This window comes from Podarcis vaucheri (genome assembly GCF_965113315.1).
Source record: "Podarcis vaucheri genome assembly, chromosome: 15".
Taxonomy (NCBI): Eukaryota; Metazoa; Chordata; class Lepidosauria; order Squamata; family Lacertidae; genus Podarcis; species Podarcis vaucheri.
This window is the reverse complement of record NC_138753.1, coordinates 35,688,460-35,712,794: the sequence shown is the minus strand read 5'-3', so window position 1 is coordinate 35,712,794 and position 24,335 is coordinate 35,688,460. Positions and strand designations below refer to the sequence as shown.

The following is a 24,335-nucleotide window of genomic DNA, read 5'->3' as shown; positions in this document are numbered from 1 at the left end:
GCTCCTAGGCAAGCGTCCACAGGATTCTGACCTATGGCAGTCTAGCCGTGCGTCTGATGCTGTTCCTTTTTCCAACGATAACATTGTGTTGCATTTCTAATAAATATTGTTGGATGGAGAAGGAGTTTGTGGCATGGCATTTCGCTTAGAACTAATTCACAACGGAAAGTTAAGTAGAGAAAAGTCTTAGATGTATGTAGGATCCTGCCCCAAAATAGTTTTCATGCCGCTGTGGTAGAAGAAGGATTAAATAACTCAGGCTATCAATCTTTTTAAAAGAATCTGAATTCCAAGCAGTGGGGTGGAGGATGATCTGTCAATTCCAGTTCTTTTGGGTTCTCGTTTTACAATTTAAAATTCAGCTCTCTACATTCCTGCAGTAATTTGCTCTTTATTTATTTGTTAAACTTCATGAAAAATCTTCAGTGTTTTCCATTGCTTTCTCCAGTTTTTGGAAGCAGTTTTGACTAATGTACACATTTTGCAAGCAATTTCTCTTAATAATTTTGTTGGTGTTGCTTCCACTGATATAATACATTCACTTTTATGCACTCTTTGCCCTAATATATGCATTTTTTTGTGTATTATTTGGCTGGAAAACAGCATTACAAAATTCAGATGAGTGCAAATTTCAAAGGATGTCTGTGTTCCAGTTCATATCATTTCAAAAAGTGCAAATTTGATAGAACTAGCTTCAAATGTAAAACGAGTTGAAATTCTCCCCTTACTAGATCAATAAAACTGTTCCAGCGTTGTAGCCTTATACCTATCTGTATCTTCGATAACAAGCAGGATCCAACTGAGTCTAATAGGGTTTACTCCTAGGCAGTGGCGTAGCGTGGGGGGTGCAGGGGGGCCAGCCACACCGGGCGCAACATCTGGGGGGGCGCGCACGCACTCGCAGCTCTCTGCCCCTACCTGGCTCACTCACTCTCTCTCACTGCAGTGCTGGCTGTGTGAATCTGATCCGAGCCGCTGAGTCGCCGCCCACTGTGGAGGGGGTGGGTGCCAGGCGTGCGGTGAGAGAGCGAGGGACTATCTGGGGGAGGGACAGTGCAGCGGCCGCCCAGCGCAGCACTGAGCGCGGGAGAGAACCACACCAGACCAGACCAGGCAGCAGCAAGAAGAAGCTGGCAGCGGCGGCAGGTTAGGGGCGCAAATTACCGTATTTTTTGCACCATGACACTCACTTTTTTTCCTCCTAGAAAGTAAGGGGAAATGTCTGTGCGTGTTATGGAGGGAATGCCTACGGGTGGCATGCCTACGGATTTTCCTCCTCTAAAAACTACGTGCGTGTTATGGTCAGGTGCGTGTTATAGAGCGAAAAATACGGTACTTGCCTTGCCCCGGGTTAGGGGGTGCAAATTACTTGCCTTGCCCTGGGTGCTGACAGCCCACACTACGCCGCTGCTCCTAGGCAAATGAACATCTGTTTTTTTAAAAAAAAATAATATTTATTGAACAATTAATAAAGGTACAGAATAAAGAAAGAAAAGAAACATTTAACAGAATAATAAAAAAGAAAAAGAAGAACAAAGAATACCAACAAACAAAACAGAAAAAAGATTAGGATTTTCATATCCTATACTTCATCACTAATTTCTTGACCTCCTCACACCTCCCTTTTTGTATTCCAGTTCAGATATTTAATTCAGCAAATCCTTACCCTCTATCCTTAACTTTACTCAAGATCTTAACCTATATTAAAAATACATTTCCCCTCATTATCACTCTATATTAACATATTCTTATTAATCTTTTTACCAACACCACTAATTTTCCATCCAACGTCCATTTAACATTCGTAAATTTTACAATATTTGTGTAGATATTCTTTAAACTTTTTCCAATCTTCTTCCACCAACTCATTTCCCTGGTCTCGGATTCTGCCAGTCATCTCGGCCATTTCCATGTAGTCAATCACCTTCATCTGCCATTCTTGCAGAGTGGGTAAATCTTGTGTCTTCCAATACTTTGCGATGAGTATTCTTGCTGCTGTTGTGGCGTACGGCAAATGAACATCTGATTGCAACCCAGCTGCACAACCCCAATTCCCTGACCTGTGCCACTAGAGGGGGTTAGGATAAGTCAGCATCCACAGGCAGCTTTGGGGTGGTCCTTTTGCACTGGGCCCGGCATTCCTGGCCTGTCTCCATCAGAGTCAGACCTGTTTAGCCTGTCCTGCAGCCCATTCACTTTGCTTCTGTGCAACAGCTTGAGACTCTGTCAAGGCAAGGCTCTGTCATAAGTAGGGATAGAGGAGAAATTAAAGGTGAACCTACCTAATATGAATTTTCAGAAACAGTCATCCTTCAGAGTTCATGCCCTCAAGTTTTGCAGTGCCAATGTAATACGGGTAGAAAAACACATATATTTGGGGAGATAACAAACACAAAATGCATTACATTTGGATAAATCATTTTGCGAAAATGTGTATATTAGGAAAAATTGCATACAAAATGTGTGTGTTAGTAGAAAATGGCACTGACGTGACTTAAAAAATAAATAAATCACAATCCGATGTGGAAATGTGGAGAATGGAAGACTGGAGAAACGAGAAACGGATAAAAACTGAAATTGACAGATTTGCCCATCCCTAGTCGCAAGCAAAGAACCTTCCTCCTCATGCATGCAAAAGGAAAGTGGTGTGCTTAAGGACTGGATTAAGGTAGCCGATGTTCTGTGGTCCAGATGTTGGGTCCAAATCCTACCAGCCCCTGCCAGCATTGCCAAGGGCCAAGGAGGATGGGAGATGAGGTCCAACCCTTGGCTTAGATAGACTTCCTCAGACTCAGCCCTCCAGATGTTTTGAGACTTCAATTCCATCATCCCTGGTCCTGCTAGCTAGGGATCATGGGAGTTGTTGGCCAAAAACATCTGGAGGGCCGAGTTTGAGGAAGCCTGGCTTAGAACATTCACTTGTGATTTGCAGAAGGAAACTATGTACCGTATTTTTTGCTCTATAAGACTCACTTTTTCCCTCCTAAAAAGTAAGGGGAAATGCGTGTGCGTCTTATGGAGCAAATGCAGGCTGCGCAGCTATCCCAGAAGCCAGAACAGCAAGAGGGATTGCTGCTTTCACTGCGCAGCGATCCCTCTTGATGTTCTGGCTTCTGAGATTCAGAATATTTTTTTCTTGTTTTCCTCCTCCAAAAACTAGAGGCGTCTTGTGGTCTGGTGCGTCTTATAGAGCAAAAAATACGGTACCTTTAATGGCTTGGCTGTGCTTTTGCTATGGAGGTGTGCATGAAAATTATCGCATCACCTGTACATCTGAGAAACAATCAAGGTGGAAGGGAGATTTTTAGAAGGCCCAACCTCTTCAAGCACTGCTGAGGCATTGAGGTTGCAAAACCATTATTCCTAGTGGCCTTCTATATTCACAGCCAGGATAGAAAAAAGACTAGGTTTTGTCCTAACCTTTAAAATCATGCTCATGGCAGAAACAGACATTCTAGTAGGGCCAGTGCTCTTCATTAGTCCATAAGAGGCAAAACTACATATTACAGGCAACATGGGGTGCATCTCCATATCCAGTTCTCTCCAGCAACTTTCATGGTCATCCTGTTGTGAAACAATGTGGTGATGTCACAACATGGGGCGAGCATTCCTGAGCATTGCAGTGAAGACATGGGAGTTCCATTCCCAACAATAGCTGCTTCCTGGTCTATGCCTCCCTGCATGTTTGAGTCGCGTTGACCCTGTATGTTTGAGTGGCGTTGATCACTTCTTAATACTGAATCAAGATAAAAGACATTGGCCCTGGCCATAGAATAATCCTATAGAGATATTTGGGGAACATACTTGGAATTGTAATATAATACTATTATGAATGAATTTGATTTTTATCCCACCCTTCCTGCAGGATACTCAAGGCACACAAAATCTCCCTATGCTCTCATTTTTATCATAGCAACAACACTATGAGCTAGGTTGGTCTGAGAGAGAGACACAGATGGCATACTTTCTGTCTAACTCTTTCCAGGCAGAGGTCCACACAGAAGTCCAGTGTTCAAGCATTGATTTTGTGTGTGTCCTGATTTTTCCTCACTGAGACCTGCTCTTTAAAGCTGAATTGGCGCAAACTTCACTTCAGATTTTTGGATTCAGGGGGAATCGGCAATAACATGAGGCAGGGGGAGATCATTTAGGGTGATCTCCAGGGGTAAAATCACATGGGAGGTGCCTTATGGCGGGGCCTCCTTCAAAATTGGCACCAATGTGCTCAGCATTAAGAGCAGTTTGTGAGCACAATTCAAAGTGTTGGTGCTGACCTTTAAGGCCCCAAATGGCCTCGGTCCAGTATATCTGAAGGAGCGTCTCCACCCCCATCGTTCTACCCGGACACTGAGGTCCAGCATCGAGGGCCTTCTGGCGGTTCCCTCACTGCGAGAAGCCAAGTTACAGGGAACCAGGCAGAGGGCCTTCTCGGTAGTGGCACCTGCCCTGTGGAGCACCCTCCCACCAGATGTCAAGGAGAACAACAACTACCAGACTTTTAGAAGACATCTGAAGGCAGCCCTGTTTAGGGAAGCTTTTAATGTGTGATGCATTACTGTATTTTAATAGTTCGTTGGAAGCCGCCCAGAGTGGCTGGGGAAGCCCAGCCAGATGGGTTTGGTATAAATAATAAATTATTATTATTATTATTATTATTATTATTATTATTATTATTAGTACTGCTTAGCTGCCATTCACGTTTCCCATCAATGCCCTGGAGTGAAGGTACCTGAGGGGCACTGAAGGAAACTAAAATGGTGAGGAGACTCAGCAGCCCAGTGTTGATCTACATGCCATTACCCGCTATTGCCCACCACCACAAGATGGATCCACCAGGGCCCATAAACAGGAGATAAGACCATCAATGGCTGCTGTTGAAAGCAGTATGACTCTGGGATGCTGGGAATCCCAAGTGTGGAGAGCCCTGTTGCATTCAGGTCCTACTTTTGGGCTTCCATAGGGCATCTGCTTCGCCACTGTGAGAACAGGATGGGCTACTGGCCTGACGAAGCAGGACTTGGAAGAGGGTAGCCAGGCCCGGCCCTACCGTGAGGCAGAGTGGGGCGGCTGCCTCAGGCAGCAAATATTGAAGGGCAGTGAAGTCTTTGTGCTCTATGCAGCTTGTCCTGCACTGACTAAACTAGACAGAGCAGTGGGAGATGTCAAAATAAGATTCTGTGGTCTGCTGAGCTCTTGCACTGGGAACTGGACTGGGAGAAGGCAACTTCTTGCCCTTTGCTTCAGGCAGCAAAATGATGAGGGTACCCACCATTAGATAACACCCTTCAAACCTTGCAGCTTCACTGCTCTGTCTCCCACAAATCCCCTCTCTCTCCATTGTTCCCTCATATTAATATAGTCTGAGCATATATTCATTAGAAAGTGCTAGTTTTCCGGTCAGGAAAAAAGATATATATCTGTCAGGGGTTCAGGAGCAGAGGCGAGGGCAAGGGAGGAAACAGAGAGCGAGGGGGAGGAGGCAGACGAAAGGATGAGTGATGACGACGACCCGAGATCTCCGAGCCTTTCCAGTGAATCAGAAGATTCACAAAAAGGAGCACCAGTGGCCAGGGCAAGGGGGGAGACTAGGGGGACACCCCAGGAAGAAAGAGCCAGAGGGGACTCAGAGGGGAGCAGTTGGAGATCGGGACCAACGTCACCGCCAGAGAGTAGGAAAGAGGAAGAGCGCCAGGGAGCAAGCGCTGGCAGCTCGCAACAGGAGGGAGGGCACGAGTCAGGAGTGGCCACACCTTCATCGGGGAGCGAAGTGACGGTTAGACGGAAAGTGGAAGGTTGGGCGCGCGCGCCAAGTTCAAATGCACAGGAAGGTGGCGCAGTAGGCAGCCCGGAAAGGGAGCCAGGTCCTAAAGCCCGGCGCAAGGAGACAGAAGGGTCCGGGGGGTCAGCGTCAGAAGAATCCCGGAAGGAAGAGACCCAGGGGGGCAGAGGGACCCAGAGGAGAACTGTCAGGCGGAAAAGGTGGAGCAGGGCTAGGATATTAAGTTGGTGCGCAAGGGGCGGAGACTCAGACGGAGCTTCGCCGATCTAAGCATAAGACGTAGGGTTGCACGCAGCAGCTCGAGAATGGAGACTGTAACTCAATAAAGACTTTTATTTAACGACCGCTGGCTAGCGTGATCCTCTGTGAGCTCGGATCTGGAAGTAACCCTGACAGTAAGCTCCGTCTCATTAAATTGTGGGCATCCACGGCCTCGCGGAGAGGAGAGAAAGCGGGTGCCTACAAGAGAGCTCACGAACGGCAGACAACATGACGGCCGAACAGCAAATAACGGAACTCAGAGAAGCAGTTTCACGACTGACTGCCGAGGCGCTGGCGTCCAGGAAGAGAGAGGAGGAAGCAGCTGCCGCCTACAGGGATCTCCAGGTCAGGTTGGACGTGCTTACGAAGCAAGGGCAACAGACACCCAAATCAGAGGGGATTGGGTTGGGGAGACGCACAGGCGGTCTAGTTTCGCACTTCGATGGGAATTTGCAACAGTACCCCAACTTTAGAGCAGACGTAATGTGTGCACTGCAACTACTGCACAAAGACTTTAGAGATGAACAAGAGAAAGTGGGGTTCATCATGTCCCATTTGCATGGAGACGCAAAAGCATGGCTGCGCAATTTGTGGAGAGATAAGGATCCTGCGCTCCAAAATGCAGACGCCTTTATTAAAGCGATGGATGGCTGTTTTTTATCAAGCATTGACGTGGATCTTGCCCGAAAGGAGGTGCATGGACTAAGGCAAGGGAGGGCCAGCGTAAGGCAGTATCATGCCCGCTTTTTCGCTTTGGTCAGTGCCCTGGAATGGGACAGAGATTCGGCTCCTGTCAGAGACCTTTTTTGGGAGGGCTTGCACAACTCGGTTAAAGATGAGATTGCGAGGGGGGAGAGACCCCGGACCACGCAGGAGATCGTTCAGAGGGCGCTGGCGGTGGGGGTGCGGCTGGAAGAACGTCCGTGGAGCAGGGACGAAGGGCGCAGCGGGCGCGAACCAGCCAGGGGCTCCTCTTTCCTTCCCAGAGAAGCAGCGCGTACGCAATCCACGCCTCCAACAGGAGGAGGGGTGGAACCGATGGAGGTTGGGAGTGCAAGGGCTCAGTCAGCAGCCAGAGCCCTAGCACCGGCAGCAGTGAAAGCGAAGCCTCCTAGAGGGACCAGGAAGTGTTATATCTGCGAGGATCCAGGGCATATGGCGAAAGAGTGTCCCCGGAGGCTCCACAAGCACACTGCAGCCTCAGCAATGGTGACTGCAGCAACGCAGCACGGAGAACCACAGCAGGGAAACGACGATGTCTGGCTGGAGGAAGAGGCACTGGGGCCCAGCCAGACGTGTCAGTGAAGCAGTCCCCAGAGATTTTACCGCCCATGGACCCCCTCCCGCCCAAGCCAGTAGTGAGGCTCACCGCATCGCTCCAGCTACCCAATGGACTCACCATGGACGTGCCAATCACCGTCGACTCGGGAAGCAATGCAGACTTCATAGGGCAGGACTTTGTCGACCGGCACGCTATACAGTTGCTGCCTGCCACGCTGCCCCTGCAGGTCGTCACGGTGGATGGCAGGGAGCTGTTAGGGGGGCAAGTGGTGAAGCAGACGCCACCTATGGTGCTGCGGCTTGGAAATCACAGGGAAATCATCAGCTTCAACGTCACTCAACTCTCGGACACGCCAATTGTATTGGGCATGAGTTGGCTGGACAAGCACAGCCCGACGCTGGCTTGGTACCAAAGGCAGCTGACCTTCGGCTCTTCCTTTTGTGCTGAACACTGCATCATGCCCCAGCAGGAAGGGGAGCAAGAGGAGTCACGGATGCTGCTAGGCACGCTGCAAGCAATTCCCCACAAGTACGCAGAATTTTTGGAGGTTTTCTGTGAGAAGGAGGCAGACAAGCTACCCCCCCACAGACCATATGACTGCAAAATTGACCTGCTGCCGGGGGCGGCGCTGCCCAAAGGGAAGCTGTATTCCATGTCTGAAGACGAACTACAGGAACTCAAAGAGTTCATAGATCATAATTTGAAGCGCGGTTTCATCCGAGAGTCCCAGGCAGCGGGGGGCAGTCCTGTATTCTTTGTGAAGAAGCGAGACACACCCCAAAAAAGACTCGTAGTGGACTACCGCATTTTGAACAGTGTGACCAAGCCATCGGACTTCCCCATGCCCTGAATCGACGACCTCCTCGCAAAAGTACGCAAGGGCAGCGTGTTCACCAAGTTGGATCTGCGAGGGGCGTACAACCTCATTCGCATGCGGGAAGGAGATGAGTGGAAGACAGCCATGTTCACGCCCCTGGGCACCTACGAATATAGAGTTATGCCTTTTGGATTGCAAAATGGCTCCCACGTTTTTCAAGCTTTCATGCATCACGTGTTGGCGGGGCTCCTCTACAAGACGTGCATCTGCTTCTTGGATGACATCCTGATCTTTTCGGAATCGCAGCAGGAGCATGACAGACACGTCAGGGAAGTGCTGAGCAGGCTCCAGCAACATAGGCTTTACGCCAAGCTGGAGAAGTGCCAATTCGACGTGACGGAGGTGGATTTCCTGGGCTACAAGTTGTCTGACAAGGGGCTCGCCATGGACAGTGCCAAGGTTCGAGCGGTGTTGGATTGGAAGAGCCCACGCAACCGGAAGGAGGTCCAACGGTTTGTCGGCTTCGCGAACTTCTATCGCAAGTTCATCAAAGGCTTCGCTATGCAGACAGCGGCCATCACGGACACGCTCAGTTCCAAGAAAAAGAAGTTCGTCTGGACAGCACAGGCGGAGCAGTCCTTTCAGGCACTCAAGCGTCTTTTCGCGTCGGAGGAACAGCTGCTTCATGTCGACCCCAGCAGGCCGATGAGAGTTGAAACAGACGCCTCGGACAGGGCCGTCGGAGCAGTCCTGCTGCAGAAGGACCCGCAGGGGGTTTGGAGGCCCGGAGCGTTTTACTCCAGGAAGCTCAGCAAGTCCGAACAGAACTACACCATCTGGGACAGGGAGTTGCTGGCTATTCATGCAGCGTTCAAAGCATGGAGGCACTTCCTGATTGGAGCCAAGCACACGGTGCAGGTCTGCACGGACCACAAGAATCTGGAGCACTGGCGCACGGCACAGTTCCTGAACCAGAGGCAGATACGTTGGGCTGAGTTCTTTGCGAACTTCGACTTCCGGATAGAGTATGTCCCGGGGGACACCAACATCATGGCGGACGCGCTCTCCCGTAAGCCACAGTATCTGGAGGACGCCACGCCAGCGGCCGCCATGCACACCTTCGCACCAACAGTGTGGGCGTGCGCTGCGGCGACAGTGGACCTGGAGGCGGTGCGACGAGCGTTGCAGAATGACTCCTTCGCGCAAGCAAAGATGGCAGAGATGCAAAGGGGCACGGCAGCGACCGACGGGTTCCAGCTGAGAGATGGATTGCTCATCCGCAAAGGGGCCATCTACGTGCCGGGAGACGAACTTCGCGCCAAGGTACTGCATCAGCTGCACGATGCGCCCACTGCCGGGCACTTTGGCAAGGAGAAGACGGTGGAATTAGTCGCCAGGGATTTCTGGTGGCCCGGAATGAGAGGGGAGGTCGCGGACTATGTGGCGAGGTGCGACACCTGTCAGAGGGCCAAACCAGTGCACAGACCGCCGGCCGGACTGTTGGAACCGCTGCAAACTCCGGTCGAGCCATGGGAGAGAGTCGCCCTGGACTTCGTCACGGATCTGCCCAGCTCGAGGGGCAAGACGGCAGTGCTGGTGGTGGTGGACTTGTTCTCCAAGATGGCACATTTCATCCCGTGTGCGAAGGTGGCCACGGCGGAACAAACCGCCAAACTGTTCATAGACCACGTGTTCAAGGTTCACGGTCTGCCACGGTCTATTCTGTCCGACCGCGGGCGGCAGTTCATCTCGAATTTCTGGCAGAAGCTGATGGGCTTCCTAAACGTCAAGATCAACCTGGCGTCGGCGAGACACCCGCAGACCAACGGGCAAGCGGAGCGGGTTAATGCCATCATGCAGCAGTACCTGAGATGCTATGCGAATCAACAGCCTGCGACGTGGGTGGATTACCTGCCGCTCGCCGAGTTCGCCTACAACAACACGAAGCACGTGTCCACGGGGGTCACGCCGTTCTTCGCCAACAACGGGAGGCACCCCAGAACCTTCCCGGGACTGGAAAGACTGGTGGAGGGGGAGCCGCAGACAGCGGATGCGTTCGCGTCGGAGTTGCAGGAGGTCCATGATCAGCTGCGGCGGCACCTGGAGCTGGCCAAACACGCATACAAGGTGCAGGCAGACAAACACAGAAGAGTTGGCGAAGAGATCCATGTGGGAGACTGGGTCTGGTTAGCAGCCCACGCAGTGCCGGCCAGGTCGTTGGCCAAGAAGAAACTAGGGCATAAGCAACTGGGGCCCTACCAAGTCGAAGAGCAGGTCAACCCGGTGGCCTTCAGGCTGGCGCTTCCGGAGGGTTCCAGAATGCATCCGGTGTTCCACAGATCGGTGCTCACTCCCTACAAGGCACCGCACAGGTTTCAGGAACCCGGAACGGCGCCGAGTCCGCTCCGAGAGGGAACCGGGCAACGGGGAGTGGCACAGGAGGTGCGCCTCAACGAAGTCACGGAGATTTTGGACTCCAGATGGGGGGAAGAGGGGGTAGAATACCTTCTCGCTAAGGAGGGCACCCCGGCCAGTGCCAACAGCTGGGTGCCGGGCTACGCTTTAGATGAACCTCTGCTCAAGGAAGAGTTTCATGCCCTTTTCCCCCATAGGCCAATGCCAGCGGACTTTTTCGACGACTGGCTTTTCACGCCCACGCTTTCAGCCAGCACGTTCCGGGGGTTCGACTCGGATGAGGAACCGACACGAGACGCCCGTTCCCCGGAGGGGTCGCCCTCGGGATCTGCTTCAGAACCCTCGTATTGGTGGGATGATCGACCAGAGGAGCAGTGGCGCAGACAGTGGCTGGAGGGTCCAGGACGAGCAACGCCTCCAGAAGGAAGCGAGGGAGAGACAGACATGGACGTTTTCGGGGACGACCAGGGTCTCGAGCACGGCGGCACAGAGATGGAAGCAGAGGTGACCGTCGTCGACGAGAGCAGGGAGGAAGAACCGGAAGACTTCGGATGGAGGCCCGCCACGGGAAGCGAACTGTACCCGACATTCGTCCCCTTGACACTGCAGCACCCAGTTCCCGCACCGGAAGGAGGGGAGGGGGGAAGAGGGGGCTTCAAGGGGGGGATGGATGTCAGGGGTTCAGGAGCAGAGGCGAGGGCAAGGGAGGAAACAGAGAGCGAGGGGGAGGAGGCAGACGAAAGGATGAGTGATGACGACGACCCGAGATCTCCGAGCCTTTCCAGTGAATCAGAAGATTCACAAAAAGGAGCACCAGTGGCCAGGGCAAGGGGGGAGACTAGGGGGACACCCCAGGAAGAAAGAGCCAGAGGGGACTCAGAGGGGAGCAGTTGGAGATCGGGACCAACGTCACCGCCAGAGAGTAGGAAAGAGGAAGAGCGCCAGGGAGCAAGCGCTGGCAGCTCGCAACAGGAGGGAGGGCACGAGTCAGGAGTGGCCACACCTTCATCGGGGAGCGAAGTGACGGTTAGACGGAAAGTGGAAGGTTGGGCGCGCGCGCCAAGTTCAAATGCACAGGAAGGTGGCGCAGTAGGCAGCCCGGAAAGGGAGCCAGGTCCTAAAGCCCGGCGCAAGGAGACAGAAGGGTCCGGGGGGTCAGCGTCAGAAGAATCCCGGAAGGAAGAGACCCAGGGGGGCAGAGGGACCCAGAGGAGAACTGTCAGGCGGAAAAGGTGGAGCAGGGCTAGGATATTAAGTTGGTGCGCAAGGGGCGGAGACTCAGACGGAGCTTCGCCGATCTAAGCATAAGACGTAGGGTTGCACGCAGCAGCTCGAGAATGGAGACTGTAACTCAATAAAGACTTTTATTTAACGACCGCTGGCTAGCGTGATCCTCTGTGAGCTCGGATCTGGAAGTAACCCTGACAATATCAAACTTTGCATCAGAGGTCTCGCTGCATCAGCAATTGCCACCTGGGTGTTTCTGAGCAAACAAAGCAACTGATGTAGAATTTCAAAGCACGCTGCAATGGTTTGAATTCCACAAGGGGAGTTCCTCCTAGTACCATTTGAAAGGCATACAGTTCACGGAGCCGCAACAATAACAGTTATGCAGCCCACAGATTCCTCCAAGAACGTTTCCTTCCTCTCTCCCCTCCCCCTGCACTTTACAGTACCGGTCCCAGTATTGTCTGTGGCTGAGTGATGACATCAAGTCTTGCACTGAGCAGCTGAGCCATGCTAGTTAAGTAGAGTAGGCCAAGCACTCAGCCAGAAGGTGATCTTTTAAATATTAACCCTCTAGCATCATGCATGTGGCGCAGAAAGGGCAGTCTGACCAAAAAGCCATGGATCCGGTGCAAGGAAGAGGGAATGCTTACTTCTCTGTAGGTAACTGGTTGTGGTGAAGTTTTCCAAAAGTCTGCACAATTTATTTAAATGTTTTAATTTGGACACGTTTTCTGCATTGGTGGTGGTGATGGGGAGATTGTTTCTGTCTAGGTGGGAGTATGGGGTGGTCCTTGATTTTAAAAATATACACTCTGCAACAATTTAAGAGCAGAATGAAATGGACACAACTACAGTTATGAATAATAAAGCAGCTGGAGGGAGAGCGAGAGAGCATTCAAAAACCCGAGCAAAAAGCAAGATTTTAAGTTGATATCTAGGTGAAAAGAGCATAGGTGCCTGCCGCATTTTGGAAGGGAGGGAATTCCGATGGTCCATGCTCTAGGGACCTCCTGCTTGGACTACTGCAATGCGCTCTACTTGGGGCTGCCCTTGAAGACAGTTTGGAGGCTGCAGCTCATGCAGAACGAAGCTGCTGGGTTGGTATGTGGGGCACGTGTCACTGGTCCTGAAATTGCTGCGCTAGCTGCCCATTTGCGTTGTTAGCACTAGTGTATAAAACCCTTGGGACCCAAAAAAAACACAGAAGATCTCCTATATTTATTTAATTTGCATGTCATCCTTCATCCAAAGATCACAGGGTAGTTCTCCACATAAAAATGCAGAACGATAACACAAAATGCATAATAAAACCAAAACCAAACCAATGACTCCTACCCAATACACACGGTTGAAAGGCCATAGAATGTTCAATCAGCCAAAGTCCTGGTTATAAATAAATGTTTTTGCCTGGCACCTAAAGATGTATAGTGAAGGAGCCAAGCAAGCTTCCACAAACTGGGAGCCACTTCAGAAAAGGTCTGTTCTTGTGTGGCTACCCTCTGGACCTCTTGTGGGAGAGGGCTCACAAAGAAGGGCCTCAGAGGATTATCTCAGAGTCTGGGTTGGTTCATATGGGGAGAGGCAGTCTTTGAAGTATTGCAGCCCTGAGCCTTTTGAGGTCAAAACCAGCACTTTGAATTGGGCCTGGAAAGCCATTGGCAGTCACCACAGTCAGGCTAGGGTCGGGGCCTCTTGGGCTTGCCAATCAGATCAGCGGTTCGAATCCCTGCGACAGGGTGAGCTCCCGTTGCTCTGTCCCAGCTCCTGCCGACCTAGCAGTTCGAAAGCATGCCAGTGCAAGTAGATAGATAGGTACCTCTGTGGTGGGAAGGTAAATGGCATTTCCATGCACTCAGGTTTCCGCCACAGTGTTCCATTGTGCCAGAAGTGGTTTAGTCATGCTGGCCACATGACCCAGAAAACTAACTGTGGACAAACACCAGCTCCCTTGGCCTGAAAGTGAGATGAGCGCCGCAACCCCATAGTCGCCTTTGACTGGACTTAACCGTCCAGGGGTCCTTTATCTTACCTTTTTACCTAATATGCTCAAACCATCTTGTCCCGGTGAGCAACCTGGCCACCGAATATCTGCCATCATGGGCCCTACAATCAGAAGCTGAGGTTTTAGTAGTGGTGCCACTGCAGGGTCCTAACTTGTTGGCAGTCTTCTGACAGTCATCACAGTGTCGATTCCCCAGATCTTCAGAGCACCCTCCCTGGTGAGGTGTGCCTCTCTGTCTCCTTCATTATTAACATTCAAAAGGAAGTTTAAAACATTCTTGTTCACTCAGGCATTTGATGGCTGAAAGAGAATGTTCCTGGCAACTTTGAAACTAATAACAGTGAGGGTATGTGATTGTTGTTGTGTGCATGTTTTTTAAAAAAGATGTTTAGAACTTCTTACTGTTTTTGGAAGTGTTTTGTGTTTCTAAATATGTGTGCGTGTGTTTTGCTATAAGTTGTATTGCTTACTGCGTGGTTGCTGGCTAGCATGGGGTCTTGGAGCAGAGACTGTACCGCAGAGCTTTCCAAACTCTTCATGTTGGCGGCACACTTTTCAGACATGCATCATTTCGTGACACAGTAATTCAGTTTTATTAGCAAACTGCAGGCTAAACTAACCCCTTTTAAGAGATACGGACACCTTTCACGTGACACACCTGCACACTGCAGCCGACACACTAACATGTGCGATACACGGTTTGGAAAGCTCTGCTCTACTGGTTCTCACACAGGAACAGATCTTCCTCATCACATGTTCCGTGATCCTGGGGCAGATGCCTGAAATTGAAGCTGGGACAGCCCAGGTTCAGCCAAAGCATATGACCCACCCATGAGCTATGATCTGTCCCCAAAGTACATGAGCTTATTATACTTTAAGCTAATGAAACACTCAGCACAACTTTCCAGCAGCCGGTGAGAGGGGCGGGGCGAAAGGCAGAGAGACCAACCGTAAGTGGAGACAGAGCCAATGACAGGCAGAGCGCATCCTCCTCCTTGCCGAGTTCTGCAAGGGCAATAAAAATAAGAATGAATGCTAAAGAAACAACCCTCAGATAATCTTACTATCTGGGTGCGGGTGGTGCTGTGGTCTAAACCACTGAGCCTTTTGGGCTTGCCGATCAGAAGGTCAGCGGTTCGAATCCCTGTGACGGATTGAGCTCCTGTTGCTCTGTCCCAGCTCCTGCCAACCTAGCAATTCGAAAGCACACCAGTGCAAGTAGATAAATAGGTACCACTGCGGCAGGAAGGTCAACGGCGTTTCCGTGCACTCTGGTTTCTGTCACAGTGTTCCATTGTGCCAGAAGCGGTTTAGTCATGCTGGCCACATGACCTGGAAAGCTGTCTGTGGGCCACCACCGGCTCCCTCAGCCTGAAAACAAAATGAGCGCCGCAACCCCATAATCACCTTTGAGTGGACTTAACCGTCCAGGGGTCCTTTACCTTTTTACCTTTTACTATCTGTAGATCATCTTAGGTCAGGTGTGGGGAACTTTTGGCCCTGCAGATATTGCTTAGCTATGACTCCCATCATCCCAGGCAATTTCCGTGCTTGCTGTAGCTCATGGGAGTTGTAGTTTAGTAACATCTGATGGTCCAAAGGTTCCCCACGCTTGTCTTAAATGGAAATGCCAAGGACTGAACCTGGGACTAGTATTGCAGACTAAGTATATGCAATACTTTTAAGCTGTGTCTCCCTACCCCACCCAAATAAGTCTCTGCACTTCCCTCCATACCCTTTGTCCAGCCTCTCAGTCCAGTTCCTCCCTCCCCTCCCTGCAAAATAACTCACATTCCTATCCTGCTGAGCTCTGCATGAAAGAAGAGCCCATGTTGATCTTACGTTTTTCACAGCAGTGGGTCCCCCCCCCCTTTCTTCACGTTGACAGTAATAGAGAAAGGCTTTGCAATTAAATAAAGAAAACTAAAAGCAGCTTATTGAACTGTGTGCTAATGGAGGTGGTCAAAGTGCCCTACTTGCATGGTGTCTCCAGCCTCAACATAAATATATTTCCTATGAGCCAGCAGCTTTGCTCAAATGGACGCTGCAAAACTTCTTGGTAGCCAGGCAGGTACTATAGAGGCTATAGGGGGCCTGCTGAAGGCCTTATGGTATTTGTCTTAAAGCTGATTGATTCTCTAATGGTCCACTCTTTCCCTTACTCTCCATTTCCAGCTTGTTTTTTGTTTTGTTTGTTTTTTAAAATAACAACCTAGTTATTGCTTAAACTAAGACTTGTATTTCCTTCACAGACCTACAATTTTCAGATTCCCCTGGGAAGAGGGTTTGGTTGTTAAACCACTCTGAAAATTGTAGCTCTGTGAGGGGAATTGGGACCTCCTATTTTTTTTCCTTCTCCAAAAGATATTTATTAAAGTTTTTAAAGTATAACAGTGAAAATGAAAAATAAAAAGAAACATAATACAAAATACAACATAAAAACAGTTTAAAAAACAAATAATTTTCCATAACATATCTTCCTTACGCTTATTTCCCCAGACCTCCTCATACCTCCCTTCTTTGTATTCCACTTCAATTTGTTAGTTCAGCAAATCCTTACCATTAAGCTTTTCCCCTTTTGTAAATTTTTTTTTTCGTATCTCCTAAAGTATTACAGCTGGAAACCACTTAGTTTCTATCCAACATCCTTCTAACATTCATTAATTTTACAATATTTCTGTAAATAGTCTTTAAATTTCTTCCAGTCTTCTTTCACCAACTCTTCTCCCTGGTCTCGGATTCTGCCAGTCATTTCCGCCAATTCCATGTAATCGATCACCTTCATCTGCCATTCTTCCAGAGTGGGTAGATCTTGTGTCTTCCAGGAATTGGGACTTCCTAACAGCTCTCAGTACCCTTAACAAACTGCAGCTCCCAGGACTGTCAAAAGCAGTACAAGAGTGCTTTAAATGTGTTGTGTGGGAGTGACCATCGTTGCAAAAAACAGCATTTTCAGAATTTGAGTAGCTTTTTAAAAGGGACAGGAAAGAGAGAAACAGAGGAGAAGAAAAGAGCAGACCCCCCTAATCCCTGCCTGAAAGTATAACAATGTCAGATCATTTCAACAAAACTCTTTCAATCCATTTCTTTGGCTGAAACTACACATATATAAAAAAACACTCTGAATGTTGTTGTTTTTTTTTAAAAAAAGTTTAAAAATATATATGGAATTTGCCATTAGCTCACCACCACCACCTAGTGTCACATTTGTATAATGCACTTAAAACACTCCTACCCTGGGTCTGTTTTGATAGACAAATGTATTGTTACACATCACCCCAATCTCCACAGCAGGGTGAGTTTCCAGGGTCTGGGTTCCCTTTTGGTAATTAGATACAGCAGAGACTGCAGTGTCTTTATGATTTATGGTTCATATCCACAACCTGAGTCTACAGTGGAGGGATTTCCAACATTCACATCTCTCTGGAGCAGCAGGTATAGATGTACAAACAGAGGGACCAGCCTGCTCCAACCAGCCCGCCTAGAGTTCTGCTGGTCCCCCTTGCTTATCAAACCTCTTGCAAAACACCACCATTTTCATTCAGCCTATCACAAACTGTTTCTTTGCCTGCCCACTGACACACACACACCTCTCTGTCTCCCCCAGTCTTTGCCCTGGCCACCACAATCTTTGGCTCCTCTTAAGGACTTATCTCCCACACGATGCCCTGGTCCGGAAACAAGTTTAGACGGCATTTTACACTGTTAACTCCAATGTCTGCCAACACGTCTTAATTCTCAAAGCACTGATTAAACCCCAGCACCCAGGAATCTGGAGGGGGTCAGGGCACCCACAAACCTGTAACAGTATAGATGACAAGATCCCTAAGCGTGCACTGAGGATGCCTGTACCACATTTTTCTCTCGTTGGGAAATACCGAAGCGATTTTAGATATCCCCTGGAATTAGTGATGATGAGTAAGCCAATGCGACTGCGGTCCTATATTCACTTAGCTAGCTAGGAATGTCCCACTGAACATCTGAGTAGACCCGTGCAGGATTGTATGACACATACAGTCAGTGAGTCAGCCAGGTCTAGGCATCATGATATAGATTATGATTTTTTTAAGGCATAAAGGTACATTAGGATAACTTAAAAGTATGGGTGTAAGAAGCTGTTATGTATGAGGTCAGACTATTTTGTCCACCTCATTGGCTCCTCTGGCTGGCAATGACTCTTCAAAGGTCTCTGCCATAGGTGTCTGCAATCCTTTACTGGTGAGTGATGCTGGGACCTTCTGCACCCAAAGGATGTGCTCTTCCAGGGAACTATGGCCTTTACCCAGAAGGAAAAGAAGGCAGGGCAGGGCAGGACATCCTGTAGATGTTGTTGGACTCCTTCATCCCCAGTCATATGCCCCATGGCAGCTGTGGTCCAGCAACCTCTGGAGAGCAGAGGTTCCTCATCCCTGGAATAGGGGGAAAGCCTTGGCTAAATAATGTGGACATTAATTCCATTGCTTCTCTCATGCTCAACGAATGCTCTACCACTTGAGCACGGTTACTTCAGGGGTAACCGTGCCCCTGAAGGACCAGATGCGCAGCCTGGGAGTTATTCTGGACTCACAGCTGTCCATGGAGGCACAGGTTAATTCTGTGTCCAGGGCAGCTGTCTACCTGCTCCACCTGGTACGCAGGCTAAGACCCTACCTGCCCGCGGACTGTCTCACCAGAGTGGTGCATGCTCTAGTTAACTCCCACTTGGACTACTGCAATGCGCTCTACGTGGGGCTACCTTGAAGGTGACCCGGAAACTGCAATTAATCCAGAATGCGGCAGCTAGACTGGTGACTGGGAGTGGCCACCGGGACCACATAACACTGGTTCTGAGAGATCTGCATTGGCTCCCAGTATGTTTCCGAGCACAATTCAAAGTGTTGGTGCTGACCTTTAAAGCCCTAAACGGCCTCTGTCCTGTATACCTGAAGGAGAGTCTCCACCCCCATCGTTCAGCCCAGACACTGAGATCCAGCACCGAGGGTCTTCTGGTGGTTCCCTCATTGCGAGAAGTGAGGTTACAGGGAACCAGGCAGAGGGCCTTCTCGGTAGTGGTGCCCATCCTGTGGAACACTCTCCCTTCAGATGTGAAGGAAATAAGCAGCTATCCTATCTTCAAAAGACATCTGAAGGCAGCCCTGTTTAGGGAAGCTTTTAATGTTTAGCAGACCACTGTATTTTAATACTTTGTTGGAAGCAGCTCAAAGTGGCTGGGGAAATCCAGCCAGATGGGCGGGGTATAAATAAATTATTATTATTGTTGTTATTATTATTGTTATTATTATTTACAATGGACCTCTGTTTTACATTTTAGATGCAAGCTTTGTCATTAGCTAGCACTGGGGACTTGGGCTGGATTGTCCTGCGATCTCTAATTCCATGCGCCGGCAGTAGTTCTCGGTCACGCCATTATGGCATAGCCTCATCTGCTTACCGGCAGAAAGCTGCAGCGATGAGAACAGCAATGATATCACAGCTGGAGATCTGCAAATAGCTGGAATGAAACTGACCAAGTTAAAATCCATTAACACATATAGACTCACACCTGGCTGGCTGCTCTCCAGCACAGCTGCGCTACTCAAAGAGAAAGGTTTGCCTCTGGAGCCTTCCCCCAACATCCAGGGAAGGGTTGGTTCATTAGCTTAAAGGAGTCATATCAAAGGCACAAGTGAGCACTCAGGAATCTGTTTGTCTTGGGGAGCACATTCAAAACACTACCAAACCCTTTGTCACGTCAATGCAAAACTGATGACAACACAGACAACAGGCTGTGTGTAACTATATAAATCTTTTTAAATGCAATTCCACATATGTGGAATTCTTCTATCAATCTTGTAGTCAGTCATCCATTATGACTGAATCCATTATATTCCAGGTCCCTGATATACAAGAATACAAGTATGCACGGCTGAAGAAGCCCAGCTGGGTGAAACAAGGAATTATCCTCAAATCCTTGTATTATTTTCTGCATGTGCCATTCTTCCAAGTTTTTCGTCTGATACCTGCATACAAGGAACGCTAGAATTCCTAAAAACATCTTCACATGGAACACTCCAAGATTGATATAAGAATTCCACACCATGGACATAGCCAATATAAGAACTGAATAGATTATATATCCTGATCAATCTGCTGGACGTTAATTTCTCATGATATGTTTCATTTATATGATAGGTTGGTCTGTAGAACCATATATTTTGATATGATATGCTGAATCACATTTTAAAAGATTTATATAGTTGCACACGGCCTGTTACATTGTATTGTTATCTCTCTTGGGGAGCAGCTGTTATGAACCATGGCCTATCAGTCTAGGAGTCTAGTGTCATAATAACAATAACAATAATAATTTATTATTTATACCTCACCCATCTGACCGGGCCTCTCCAGCCACTCTGGGCAGCTTCCAACAAAATATTAAAATACAGTAATGCATCAAACATTAAAAGCTTCCCTAAACAGGGCTGCCTTCAGATGTCTTCTAAAACACTGGTAGTTGTTCTTCTCTTTGACATCTGGTGGGAGGGTGTTCCAGAGGGAAGGCGCCACTACCGAGAAGGCCCTCTGCCTGGTTCCCTGTAGCTTGGCTTCTCTCAGTGAGGGAACCGCCAGAAGGCCCTCGGTGCTGGACATCAGTGTTCGGGTAGAACAGTGTTTCCCAACCACTGTTCCGCGGCACACTAGTGTGCCGCGAGATGTTGCCTGGTGTGCCGCGGGAAAAATTAAAAAATTCGAAAGATTTTTTTTTTAAAGTCAAATTTTCGATTGGGGCGCCGTCACTAGATGACCCCTGGGGTTCCCTCCCTCCCTCTCTGTGCCTCCCTCCTCCTCCTCCTCCTCCGGGGAGGCCCTTCCTGGCTCTCGGCCAAGGCTTGGCGGCTGCCACTCACTCACTCGCTCGCCCACCCGTCTCTCCATCCCTGCACCCGGCCTTTCCCCCTCCGTCCCCGGCGCGGGGGCTGCCGGGATCCGTAGTCCCCTCGCCCTTGGGCTCCGCACCCGCGCGGAGTGCGCAAACTACGTTTCCCAGCGTGGCCTGGTGGGCCGGGCGTTTTGTTTGAAGCGCTCTTCTCCCGGCCATGGAATGAGTGCAGCGGCGGCAGCCGGGCGGGCAGGGGCTCTTCCGCGCAGACCCCGCGCAGCCTGCCTGCGCCCCCGCGGAGATCGGGCGGCAGGATGGAGCCCGGGGATCCCCGCGGAGGCGGAGCGGCGGAGGCGGAGGCTGCCCCCCAAGTAGGGCTGCGTCGGGTGTGTGTGTTATTTTTGCAATGCTGGATCCGCGCCGGAGGGGACGCATCGGACCGCAGGGAGACCCCTTGGCGGGCGTGCAAGGCAATGCATGCGTGCAGGCGTTACATGGAGTGCAGTGCAATGCAATGGCAACGCGGCGCCCTGCATGCATGCATGCAACTTCCACCGGCGCTCCGGACTTGGCAGGTGAGGGGGTCCCCAGTGGGCAGCAGAGAGAGCCAGGAGGGCGAAGGGGAGCCGGGGGGGAGCAGCGCTGCTCACCGAGCCGAGCCCGGGGGGAAACTTCGGCGTCGTTGCGCCGGGTGTTGGAAGCGGAGGCTGGCGGGGGCCCCTCACCTGCAAAACCTGGTCGCCTCTCATATATTTCGTGCATTGCATTCATCGCCCGCTTTCTCTTCCAAGGAGCTCCCAGGGGCGCGCGTGGTTCTCCCTGTGTTATCCTCGCAACAACAGCCCTGCGAGGTGGGTCAGGCGAGTGGCCCAAGGGAGCACCCAGGGATTGTCCTGGCCAGGTGGGGTGATTTGAACCCTGCTCTCTGCCCGGTCTACATCCTCATTTAGCCCCCACATGTGCATGACTGTGCATGACTGAGGTTTTCCCCCCTCGTCTTGGCTATGGTGTGAGTCTGTGCTGTTAATTAATGGGGTTCTGCCTTCGGAGAAGATGAGCCAGCCCTCAAGGAGGTGATTATGTAATTTGCTAGCAATTCATGTCCCTCCCGGCGTGACGCTGCGCGCTGACGTCACGGGGCTGTAATGGTGGTGTGCCTCGAGATTTTTTTCATGAAACAAGTGTGCCTTTGCCCAAAAAAGGTTGGGAAACACTGGGGTAGAACGATGGGGCTGGAGATGCTCCTTCTGATATACTGGACCAAGGCCAGTATATACCAGGATATAAAGAATACCAGGAGCTATATATTACTTAGAGAGGTGGGCACATTCTTCCTCTCCTTGCTTATTGCCTACCCCACCCCACCCCCACTGCTGCTGTCTCCTCTCCACCCTGAACCAAGCTGCTGCACCCGGCAACAGGCTGTAGGAAGGCAGTGCTTATAGCAGCTGTGAATGTATGTGCTGTGCATTCAGGATGTGTTTCCTAATTGGCTGGGATTACCTAGCAAAAGTGAATATTCTCAAACTGACAAATGGAACAGGTGAAGGTTCATATTGAGGGAAACCAAACTTCAAACAGGTGTGGGCAGCGAACTACTCAAAGGAACAATATCTCCCCGAAAACCAAAATGTATAGTCATGAAAATTTAGCACAGCGTAATGGGATACTGCTCCCATAGGCAGAACTGTCAGGGTTATTGCAATATCATAATGTGAGATATATAAACTAGGCTACATACCTGTTAAAAAAATGTCTCTAAAGCGTATGGCGATATTCAGGCGTCATAGTCAGATGAAGCCCACCTAATGTGAGACTAATTAACTCTTTTGCCCTCTTTTGTCTACCTTTCCAGGGGCAAAGCCAAGCATTGTATACTTTCTGTGACTAGAATTACATTGATTGCTGAGTCCTAAAATGAACTGCGTTTTGCCTGAATCAGTAAGGGAAAGGCGGTTAGGGCAGGAGGCAGGATTTTAAAATATAGGTTCAGGTGCCTTTTAAGGTTGGGAGGCCCAGATTTGGGCTTCTATTTTTGCTCTTATCTATTTGTACAGCACATGTAATTTTGAATGACTTTTGCTGCCACAAATGAATGCTTCAGTGCAGCATCCCGGCATCAGGTAAATAATTAACTCTCAGACCTAGTCCCCAACTGCAGTAATAAACCTGTGTCTGGGCTGTACACTTCAGAACACTTCTTCCTGGCATCCATATTTCCTCCCCGTCTGGGGATTTGTTTTCTCATCACCATTTCCTCTATTTCCAATGTTCAGGTGGTAAGTGCTGTTCCAGACCCCCCCCCCCAAGTGTCCCTATTTTCCAGGAACAGTCCTGGATTCGCAGAAGCCACCCCGGTTTCTGATCTGATCCCAGAATGTCCCGCTTTTCCTTAGGACGTCCCTATTTTCATCAGAGAATGGCATGCAGTTATCTGACTCCCCCCCCCCAAGACATCTGAAGGCAGCCCTTTATAAGGAAGTTTTTTTTTAAAAAAAGTTTAATGTTTGATTATGTTTTTTATATATATTGAAGCTGCCCGGAGAGGTTGGCATAGCCCAGTCAGTTGATTAGGGTATACTGTATTTTTCGCTCTATAAGACACACTTTTTCCCTCCTAAAAAGAAAGGGGAAATGTGTGTGAGTCTTATGGGGCGAATGCAGGCTGTGCAGCTATCGCTGAAGCCAGAACAGCAAGAGGGATTGCTGTGCAGCGATCCCTCTTGTTGTTCTGGCTTCTGGGATTCAGAATATTTTTTTCCTTGTTTTCCTCCTCCAAAAAATAGGTTCGTCTTATGGTCGGGTGCGTCTTATAGAGCGAAAAATATGGTAGATATTAAAATTATGATGACCTTGATGGAATAGGACATCCCTGTTTTCATTGGAGAAATGTTGGTGGGGATGCTGTGCCTTTTGTAGCCAACATGACCCCACCCATACACAAGACCAGGGTATCAGTAGGCTTGGGGAAACCCAAAGGTTTGCAGAAGTCCAAAGAATTATTATTTTTTGGTGCAGGGACCCAAAACAGCCCAATTCATGCTCTCACTGTACATTGAATGCTGATTGGCTGATTGGTGGCAGTGATAGGAAGATGGAAATTGGGGGTGGAATGGGTGAAATCCCAAACAGGAAACACACTACATCACAATATCTTGGTGGAGGTTCTACTTGTATGTGCTACTAGCAGCCTCAGTCTCCCAGTGCCTGTCTCGTACTGGTCAAAATGGTACCACTCATGTGCAAGACATGGTGGTTTGCTTTTTGGATTCTGGGTCTGTGGTTCTCCACCTTGGTTGTAAAGAAAAACTTTTAATCCATTATATTTCCCTTTTCCCTCTCAACCCCACCTTCTCTGTTCTTATCTTCCCATCATCAACATTGCCGAAGAAGGCTGTAGCAGGCACAGGCAAACTCCGGTCCTCCAGATGTTTTGGGATTACAACTCCCATCTTCCGTAGCTAACAAGACCAATGGTCAAGGGATGATGGGAATTGTAATTCCAAAATATCTGGAGGGCCGGAGTTTGCCTATGCCTGGTCTACAGGATCACTAGGCAAGGACCATGTCGCTCCAGTGTTTAGTGTCTCATGCACAGAACAGTTGTAACGCTTCTCTCAGCGTTTGTCCAGATGGCACCTCTGATGTTCACACAACCACATTTGGGTGCCTGTGAGAGAAATAACTAAC

At 49.5% G+C, this 24,335-nt stretch overlaps 1 protein-coding gene and 1 long non-coding RNA gene across 6 annotated transcripts in view; one reads left to right on the top strand and one right to left on the bottom strand.

Moving 5' to 3' along the window:
* Positions 1-24,335, top strand: part of GCK (glucokinase) — a 59,848-nt gene that overhangs the window by 6,025 nt on the left and 29,488 nt on the right. The window lies entirely within an intron of this gene.
* LOC309519641 lies at positions 17,835-19,650 on the bottom strand. 2 transcript variants are annotated; one of them, XR_014213921.1, is made up of 2 exons: positions 19,329-19,650; positions 17,835-18,195 (listed from the first exon to the last, which is right to left on the bottom strand). It is a non-coding gene; the product is annotated as an uncharacterized lncRNA (long non-coding RNA). The 2 variants fall into 2 exon arrangements; XR_014213922.1 differs by having other exon boundaries at positions 19,218-19,345.